We start from the raw sequence: 9,386 nt of genomic DNA, 5'->3' as shown, positions 1-9,386 counted from the left end.
CACTCCAGTATTCTTGCTTGGAAAATTCCATGGACAGATGAGCCTGGCAGGCTACAGTCCATGGGGTTGCAAAGAGTCATACATGACTAAGCAACTAACACACACAAAGCATAGAAGCCACCTAATTCCCATTAACAGAAAATTATCTTAAGAAGGTGTGGCATATGTGTACTAAGGAATATTACTCACCCTCGGAAAGAATAAAATATTGCCATCTGTAATAACTTGGTTGGAACTAGAGATCACTATTCTTAGTGAAATATGCCACAAAGAGAAAAATACTATGTCACTTAACATAATAACTAAAAAAATAATACAAATGAATCTATATACAACAGATTGACAGACATAGAGAATAAACTTATGCTTACCAAACAGCAGGGGAGACAGCAACCAATTAAGAGTATGGACTAAAAGATGCAAACTACAATACATAAAATAAGCAACAAGAATCTACAAGAGAGCACAGGGAATTATTACCCAACATATTGTAATAAGTATAATAGAATGTAATTTTTAAAAAATACTAATTAATTATACTATACCCCTGAAATAACACAAAATTATAAATCAACTACACATCAACATAGATAGATCGATATAGATAGAAAATTTTGCACCTTGACTTCCCACTTCTTTTTCTTTTAGTTTGTAGCTGTGCTGGGTCTTCTTGCTGCACAGGCTTTCTTCTAGCTGCAGAGAGTGAAGGCTGCTCTCTAGTTGTGGTACACAGGCTCCTCATTGAGGTGGCTTTTCTTTTTGCAGAGCGCTGGCCCTAGAATGCATGGGCTTCAGTAGTTGGAATGCATGGGCTCAGTAGATGCAGTTTCCCAGCACTAGAGTGCAGGCCGAATAGCTGTGATGCCCTGGCTTAGTTGCCCTGCAATATATAGGATCTTCCTGAACCAGGGATCAAACTTGTGTCTCCTGTATTGACAGACTGATTCCGTACCACTGAGCCATAGTTGAAGCCCAGGCACTCTCATTTCTGAAATGGCAACATGATATATTCCATGAACAAATTCTTACATGAAGTAACAATAACTACTGAAAGTTATATTTTAAAACAATTATTTAGTGTCTAGAAAGTGCCCTAAAGATATACAGCAAGTACAGACACATTTATTTCAGAAAAATACATTAAGAGAAAAATCACTTAAAGCCTTTGCCATTTAAACCCCAAACATCTCCCTCTCTTATCATCTTTATTCAGAAAACTAGACTCCACTCTGGGTAGGTTCAGAAAGAACACTAGGCTCTCACTATCCACAGCTCCCTTTTGAGTGTTATTGTATCATCTTAGAAGGGTTTAGTCACTAGACTTTCTCCCACGTACACACACATACCCCCTAGTTATGAGTTACAGTGGCTAATTTCCATATAAGTATGGCCATCAAATTTCCCCCTTCTTCCACCAGCTCCACTAATAGGGCCAAGGTTCTATTCACGCACAGAATATTGAGAATACTGAATCACAGAAGGTGTTTTCCCAGTTCATTCATAGAATGGAAGTTCCATGATGAAAAGGAAAACTAAAAACTGACACTACTGTTTACATAAAAAAGAGGGATTTCACAGAGAAAGATATACACCACACTGTTCCTATTTCCAGCTCTGAAGAGAAAGTTCAGAAAGTTTGACCAGAGGGAGACTTAGGATATAAAAGCTATTCTTAAGGGGCTCAGTTAATAGAACAAGACTGTGAAAAAGTCAAGCCTATGAGCACTCACAAACTATGAAAGATCTGTTGGTAAACAGTTAAGAGGAAGGTAATTGTTTAATGACAGATACAAGCTAAACATTGACAAACTAGTTTATCAGAGAAAATCAGAGAAAGACACAGCTATGAAAATCATTCCTGAAGTCAGAACACATCTCAAACACTGACTTTTAAAACTATCTGGCAAGGGGTCAGATTTTGGAGCAATTTATGCCCCCAAGATGTTATAAACAGCTATGGCACAATCACTAAACAACTGATGAAATCTAACAGCATGAAGTTCTGTTCAGTTCAGTTCGGTCGCTCAGTCATGGCTGACTCTTTATGACCCCATGAACTGCAGCATGCTAGGCCTCCCTGTTTATCACCAACCCGGAACCTACCCAAACCCATGTTCATTGAGTTGGTTATGCCATCCAACCATCTCATCCCCTGTCGTCCACTCCTCCTCTTGCCCTCAATCTTTCCCAACATCAGAATCTTTTCAAATGAGTCAGCTCTTCACATCAGGTGGCCAAAGTATCGGAGTTTCAGCTTCAACATCAGTCCTTCCAATGAACATCCAGGACTGATTTCCTTTATGATGGACTGGTTGGATCTCACTGCAGTCCAAGGGACTCTCAAGAGTCTTCTCCAACACCACAGTTCAAAAGCATCAATTCTTTGGTGCCCAGCTTTCTTTATAGTCCAACTCTCACATCCATACATGACTACTGGAAAAACCATAGCCTTGACTAGATGGACCTTTGTTGACAAAATAATGTCTTTACCTTTTAATACGCTGTCTTCATAACCTTCCTTCCGAGGAGTAAGTGTCTTTTAATTTCATGGCTATAATCACCATCTGCAGTGATTTTGGAGCCCAGAAAAATAATGTCAGCCACTGGTTCCACTGTTTCCCCATCTATTTCCCATGAAGTGACACATGCCATGTCTAAGTTTTCTGAATGTTGAGCTTTAGGCCAACTTTTTAACTCTCCACTTCCACTTTCATCAAGGGGCTCTTTAGTTCTTCTTCACCTTCTGCCATAAGGGTGGTGTCATCTGCATATCTGAGGTTGTTGATATTTCTCCCCGCAATCTTGATTCTAGCTTGTGCTTCATCCAGCCCAGCATTTCTCATGATGTGTTCTACATATAAGTTAAATAAGCAGGGTGACAATATACAGCCTTGATGTACTCCTTTTCCTATTTGGAACCAGTCTGTTGTTCCATGTCCAGTTCTAACTGTTGCTTTCTGACCTACATACAGGTTTCTCAAGAGGCAAGTCAGGTGGTCTGGTATTCCTATATCTTTCAGAATTTTCAACAGCTTATTGTGATCCACACAGTCAAAGGCTTTGGCATAGTCAATAAAGCAGAAATAGATGCTTTTCTGGAATTCTCTTGCTTCTTCAGTAATCCACAAGATATTGGCAATTTGCTCTCTGGTTCCTCTGCCTTTTCTAAAACCAGCTGGAACATCAGGGAGTTCATGGTTCACGTATTGCTGAAGCCTGGCTTGGAGAATTTTGAGCATTACTTTACTGGTGTGTGAGATGAAAGGAGGCAGTTAAAAGAAGAGTGCTACTAAAAGCACTGTCTGCCCAGGTAATGTGAATTTTGTGGCAGCTGCACCCTCCAAATAGTTGCATCAGATGCTTTACCCTGTAAGGGAAAGAGACTTTATTAAAATGGTCCATGTAGTCAGTAAACATATATCAGTAACAAGACATGGAATTAGAGTTGCTACACTTCATTGTCTAAATGTAATACCTTAACAATAATTTCACATGACATATAAAGAAATACAAATATGTGACCTAAATGGTGAAAAAACAGTCAATAGAAACTGCTTATGAAAGGGACTAATGGCTGGCTCTAACAAGGAAAAACTTCAAATTAGCTAATGTCAATGGGTTCAGTGACCCAAAGGAAACTAACAAAAAGACAAAACACTGAAATAAATAAAATGAGAAACTAAAATAAAAATATAGGTGATCATAAGAGACTATTCAGTATCATTATATTCTTCAAATTGGAGAACTTTGGAGAAATATATAAATTGTTGGAAGCATACAACCTATCGTCATGAAACTATGATGAAAGAAGAAAGATATAATAAAAATGTACATCTAATAGAGCCTAAAAATGAGAAATAAAAATCATATTTTACAAAAATAACAAATGGAAATTTTGGAGTTGAAATTACTGTATTTGAAATGAAAAATTCACTAGTGGGAATAAATAAGAAGCTGATGAAAAAGCAAGTGAATTTGAAGATAAAAAAAAATAAAAAAAAAAATGAAGATAGATCAATAACATAATATCATCCAAAGAACAGAGACAAAAAATGAAAAGAGGGTTAGAGAATATTGGTACATGATAAAGCACACTAACATACACAAAAGAAAGCTCAAGTCAGAAAACCTTAAAGCACTAAAGAAAAATAATTCAACCTTACAAGGGAATATCAAGATACTGCTTATATCTTATGAGAAGCAGTGGATGCTCTCTGTCAGTGAGATGATATAGTCAAAATCCAGATAGTCAAAACTGTCAATCAAAAATTCTATATCAAAGTCATTGTTGTTCAGTCGCCCAGTCATGTCCAAACTTTGCAATGCCATGGACTGCAGCACACCAGGCCTCTCTGACCCTTACCATCTCCTGAAGTTTGCCCAAGTTCATGTTCATTGCATCTTTCATGCCATCCGTCCATCTCATCCTCTGACACCCTCTACTTCTGCTCTCAATCTTTCCAGCATCAGGGACTTTTTCAATGAATCAGCTGTTTGCAACAGATGACCAAAATACTGGAATTTCAACTTCAGCATCAGTCCTTCCACCAAATATTCAGGGCTGATATCCCTTAAGATTGATGGTTTGATCTCCTTGCTGTTCAAGGGACTCTCAGGAATCTTCTCCAGCAATCACAGTTCAGTGCTCCGCCTTCTTTACGGTCTGACTCTCACAACCTTACTTGGCCACTGGGAAGATCATTGCCTTGACTATACAGACTTTGTCAACAGAATAATATCTCTGTTTTTTTAACCCAGTCTCTAGGTTTATAATAGCTTTCCTGCCAAGAAGCAAACATCTCCTGATTTCATGGCTGCAGTCACCATCTGCAGTGATTCTAGAGCCCAAAAAGAGGAAACTTGTCACTACTTCCATATTTTCCCCTTCTACTTGCCATGAAGTAATGGGGCCAGATGCCATGATCTTAGTTATTTAAGACTTAGTTTTAAGCCAGCTTTTTCACTCTCCTCCTTCACCCTGATCAAGAGGCTCTTTAGTTCCTCTTTGCTTCTGCCATTAGAGTGGTATCATCTGCATATCTGAGGTTGTTGTTTCTCCTGCCTATCTTGATTCCAGCTTTTAACTCATCCAGCCTAGCATTCCTCATGATATCAAATGAAACACTCTTTCAAAACTGAGGACAAAATATAGATAGTCCTCTACCCTTATCCACCCAAAAGAATATATTGCTGAGAAATCTACATTACAGAAAAAAAAAAAAAAAAGAAGAAGAAGAAGGAAAGCCTATGGCTTAAGAATGTAAGTCCGGGCTACAATTCTAATCAGCATGATAAACCCAAGAGCACTGCTAATGGTAAGAAATTATATAAGACAGTACAAGTGCATATGGAAGAGGTGGCAAGAATACACAGAAGAACTGTACAAAAAAGATCTTCATGACCTGGATAATCATGATGATGTGATCAATAATCTGGAGCCAGACATCTTGGAATGTGAAGTCAAGTGGGTCTTAGGAAGCATCACTATGAACAAAGCTAGTGGAGGTGATGGAATTCCAGTTGAGCACTTTCAAATCCTGAAAGATGATGCTGTGAAAGTGCTGCACTCAATATGCCAGCAAATTTGGAAAACTCAGCAATGGCCACAGGACTGGAAAAGGTCAGTTTTCATTCCAATCCCAAAGAAAGACAATGCCAAAGAATGCTCAAAGTACCGCACAATTGCACCCATCTCACACGCTAGTAAAGTAATGCTCAAAATTCTCCAAACCAGGCTTCAGCAATATGTGAACCGTGAACTCCCTGATGTTCCAGCTGGTTTTACAAAAGGCAGAGGAACCAGAGAGCAAATTGCCAACATCCGCTGGATCATCAAAAAAGCAAGAGAGTTCCAGAAAAGCATCTATTTCTGCTTTATTGACTATGCCAAAGCCTTTGACTGTGTGGATCACAATAAACTGTGGAAAATTCTGAAAGAGATGGGAATACCAGACCACCTAACCTGCCTCTTGAGAAATCTGTATGCAGGTCAGGAAGCAACAGTTAGAACTGGACATGGAACAACAGACTGGTTCCAAATAGGAAAAGGAGTATGTCAAGGCTGTGTATTTTCACCCTGCTTATTTAACTTATATGCAGAATACATCCTGAGAAATGCTGGACTGGAAGAAGTACAAGCTGGAATCAAGATTACCAGGAGAAATATCAATAACCTCAGATATGCAGATGACACCATATTTATGGCAGAAAGTGAAGAGGAGCTAAAAAGCCTCTTGATGAAAGTGAAAGAGTGAAAAAGTTGGCTTAAAGCTCAACATTCAGAAAACGAAGATCATGGCATCCGGTCCCATCACTTCATGGGAAATAGATGGGGAAACAGCGGAATCAGTGGCAGACTTTATTTTTGGGGGCTCCAAAATCACTTCAGATGGTGACTACAGCCATGAAATTAAAAGACGCTTACTCCTTGGAAGAAAAGTTATGACCAATCTAGACAGTATATTCAAAAGCAGAGACATTACTTTGCCGACTAAGGTCTATCTAGTCAAGGCTATGGTTTTTCCAGTGGTCACGTATGGATGTGAGAGTTGGGCTGTGAAGAAGGCTGAGTGCCAAAGAATTGATGCTTTTGAACTGTGGTGTTGGAGAAGACTCTTGAGAGTCCCTTGGACTGCAAGGAGATCCAACCAGTCCATCTGAAGGAGATCAACCCTGGGATTTCTTTGGAAGGAATGATGCTGAAGCTGAGGCTCCAGTACTTTGGCCACCTCATGTGAAGAGTTGACTCATTGGAAAAGACTCTGATGCTGGGAGGGATTGGGAGCAGGAGGAGAAGGGGACGACCGAGGATGAGATGGCTGGATGGCATCATGAACTCGATGGTCGTGAGTCTGAGTGAACTCCGGGAGTTGGTGATGGACAGGGAGGCCTGGCCTGCTGCGCTTCATGGGGTCGCAAAGAGTCGGACACGACAGAGTGACTGAACTGAACTGAACTGAACTGAGGCTTCCTAGATGGCACTAGTGGCAAAGAACCCAGCTGCCAAAGGAGGAGACATGAGAGACATGAGTTTGATCCCAGATCAAAAAGAGTCCCCTAGAGAAGGGCACAGCAATCTACTCAGTATTCTTGCCTAAAGAATCCCATGGACAGAAGTTCCTTGCAGGCTACAGTCCATAGGGTCGCAGTGAGTTGGGCACTACGGAAGCAAATTAACACACACAAACACACACACACACACACACACACACACAAGTGCATTTATCTTCTCCTTTTCTTTCTTGACAAATATAAAAAGCAGGCATGTAAAACATTTACGTAGTTGTATTTCTAGACATATGAAATATTGTTAATGTATTGTAGAGGTAAGGGGAATGCAGCAGAGGTAAAGGCCCTGACATGACAGGGTTGTGCAGTGGCTTAAGCCCAGGTGTCAGGTGCTGTACCTGGGATACACAGCCTGGGGATGATGAGTCAAAGTTCCACTTCTGGCCACAGAGGAAGTCAGAGACCATCAGCAGTATGTTCCTAGTAATGACCTATCAGAGCCACATGTTGGGACCCAAGGGTGAGGTACAGAAGCAGTGGTGTGAACACGGTAATTGTGGATCAGAACCCTAACTAGGTCCCATGGTGAGGCACAGAGTGTCTGCACTGTTGCCCCAGCAATGATAGACTAAAGCCGTGACTCAGGACCCAGGAATGGCATGTGAAACAGCAGCAGCTCAGCCTAGACAATGGTCAGTCAAAACCAAGACTAGGATTAACAGGGTGAGTCCCAAATAAACAGCAGCATGACCACAGCTATTATAAGACAAACCTGGGAGCAAGGCACAGATCAGAAACTCCAGTTGCACAGAGGGTAAAGCACTGTGACACCTCAATCAGGGAAAGCAGGGTACAAAGTGATGAGGAGGCTCCTTGACCCCAAGATCAGGTCTCACCACAGCGAAATTTCAGCCTCAGGAAGGACACAACTGAAGGGACCCTGGGCAGCTCTGTCATTGAATCAATGGAGGTGCACACTGTGGGAGTGCTCAAGAGCAAGGCTGCGAAGGTCATGATGATGAGGTTGCTGGAGTTCCCCTGCATTATTTTTCTCCATGGGCTGAAATCCCTCTGAGGGGATCTCTGCCAGTGCCAAGCCCCTCTGAGCTAAAGGAAGGGGTGGGAGATGTAAACTCTTTCCCACACTTTTCTACATGGTGATCCTCAGGCTTTGCAATATGCAGGGTTTCTGCTGCTTCTTCACTGTAGTCGAGAAATTTCCCAAAGTAATTTGTAGTTGTTCATTTATGGTTTTTGCTATTTTTGTGAAAGATAATGGCATTGGGACCTCCTAACCACGCATCTTGTTGATGTCAGTTGAGTTCAGTCGCTCAGTTGTGTCCGACTCTCTGCGACCCCATGAATCACAGCATGCCAGGCCTCCCTGTCGATCACCATCTCCTGGAGTTCACGCAAACTCACGTCCATTGACTAGGTAAAGTAATCCAGCCATCTCATCCTGTTGTCTCCTTTTCCTCTTGCCCCCAATCCCTCCCAGCATGAGTCTTTTCCAATGAGTCAACTCTTCGCATGAGGTGGCCAAAGTACTGGAGTTTTAGCTTTAGCATCATTCCTTTCAAAGAACACCCAGGGCTGATTTCCTTCAGAATGAACTGGTTGGATCTCCTTGCAGTTCAAGGACTCTCAAAAGTCTTCTCCAACACCACAGTTCAAAAGCATCAATTCTTCGGTGCTCAGCTTTCTTCATAGTCCAACTCTCACATCCATACATGACCAGTGGAAAAACCATAGCCTTGACTAGATGGATCTTTGTTGGCAAAGTAATGTCTCTGCTTTTGAATATGCTATCTAGATTGGTCATAACTTTTCTTCCAAGGAGTAAGCATCTTTTAATTTCATGGCTGTAGTCACCATCTGAAGTGATTTTGGAGTCCCCAAAACTAAAATCTGACACTGTTTCCACTGTTTCCCCATCTATTTCCCATGAAGTGATGGGACTGGATGTCATGATCTTCGTTTGCTGAATGTTGAGCTTTAAGCCAACTTTTTCACTCTCCTCTTTCACCTTCATCAAGAGGCTTTTTAGCTCCTCTTCACTTTCTGCCATAAATATGGTGTCATCTGCATATCTGAGGTTATTGATATTTCTCCTGGTAATCTTGATTCCAGCTTGTACTTCTTCCAGTCCAGCATTTCTCAGGATGTATTCTGCATATAAGTTAAATAAGCAGGGTGAAAATACACAGCCTTGACATACTCCTTTTCCTATTTGGAACCAGTCTGTTGTTCCATGTCCAGTTCTAACTGTTGCTTCCTGACCTGCATACAGATTTCTCAAGAGGCAGGTTAGGTGGTCTGGTATTCCCATCTCTTTCAGAATTTTCCACAGTTTATTGTGATCCACACAGTCAAAGGCT

This window comes from Ovis canadensis, chromosome 6 (genome assembly GCF_042477335.2).
Source record: "Ovis canadensis isolate MfBH-ARS-UI-01 breed Bighorn chromosome 6, ARS-UI_OviCan_v2, whole genome shotgun sequence".
Lineage (NCBI taxonomy): Eukaryota > Metazoa > Chordata > Mammalia > Artiodactyla > Bovidae > Ovis > Ovis canadensis.
This window is presented reverse-complemented; position numbering follows the sequence as displayed.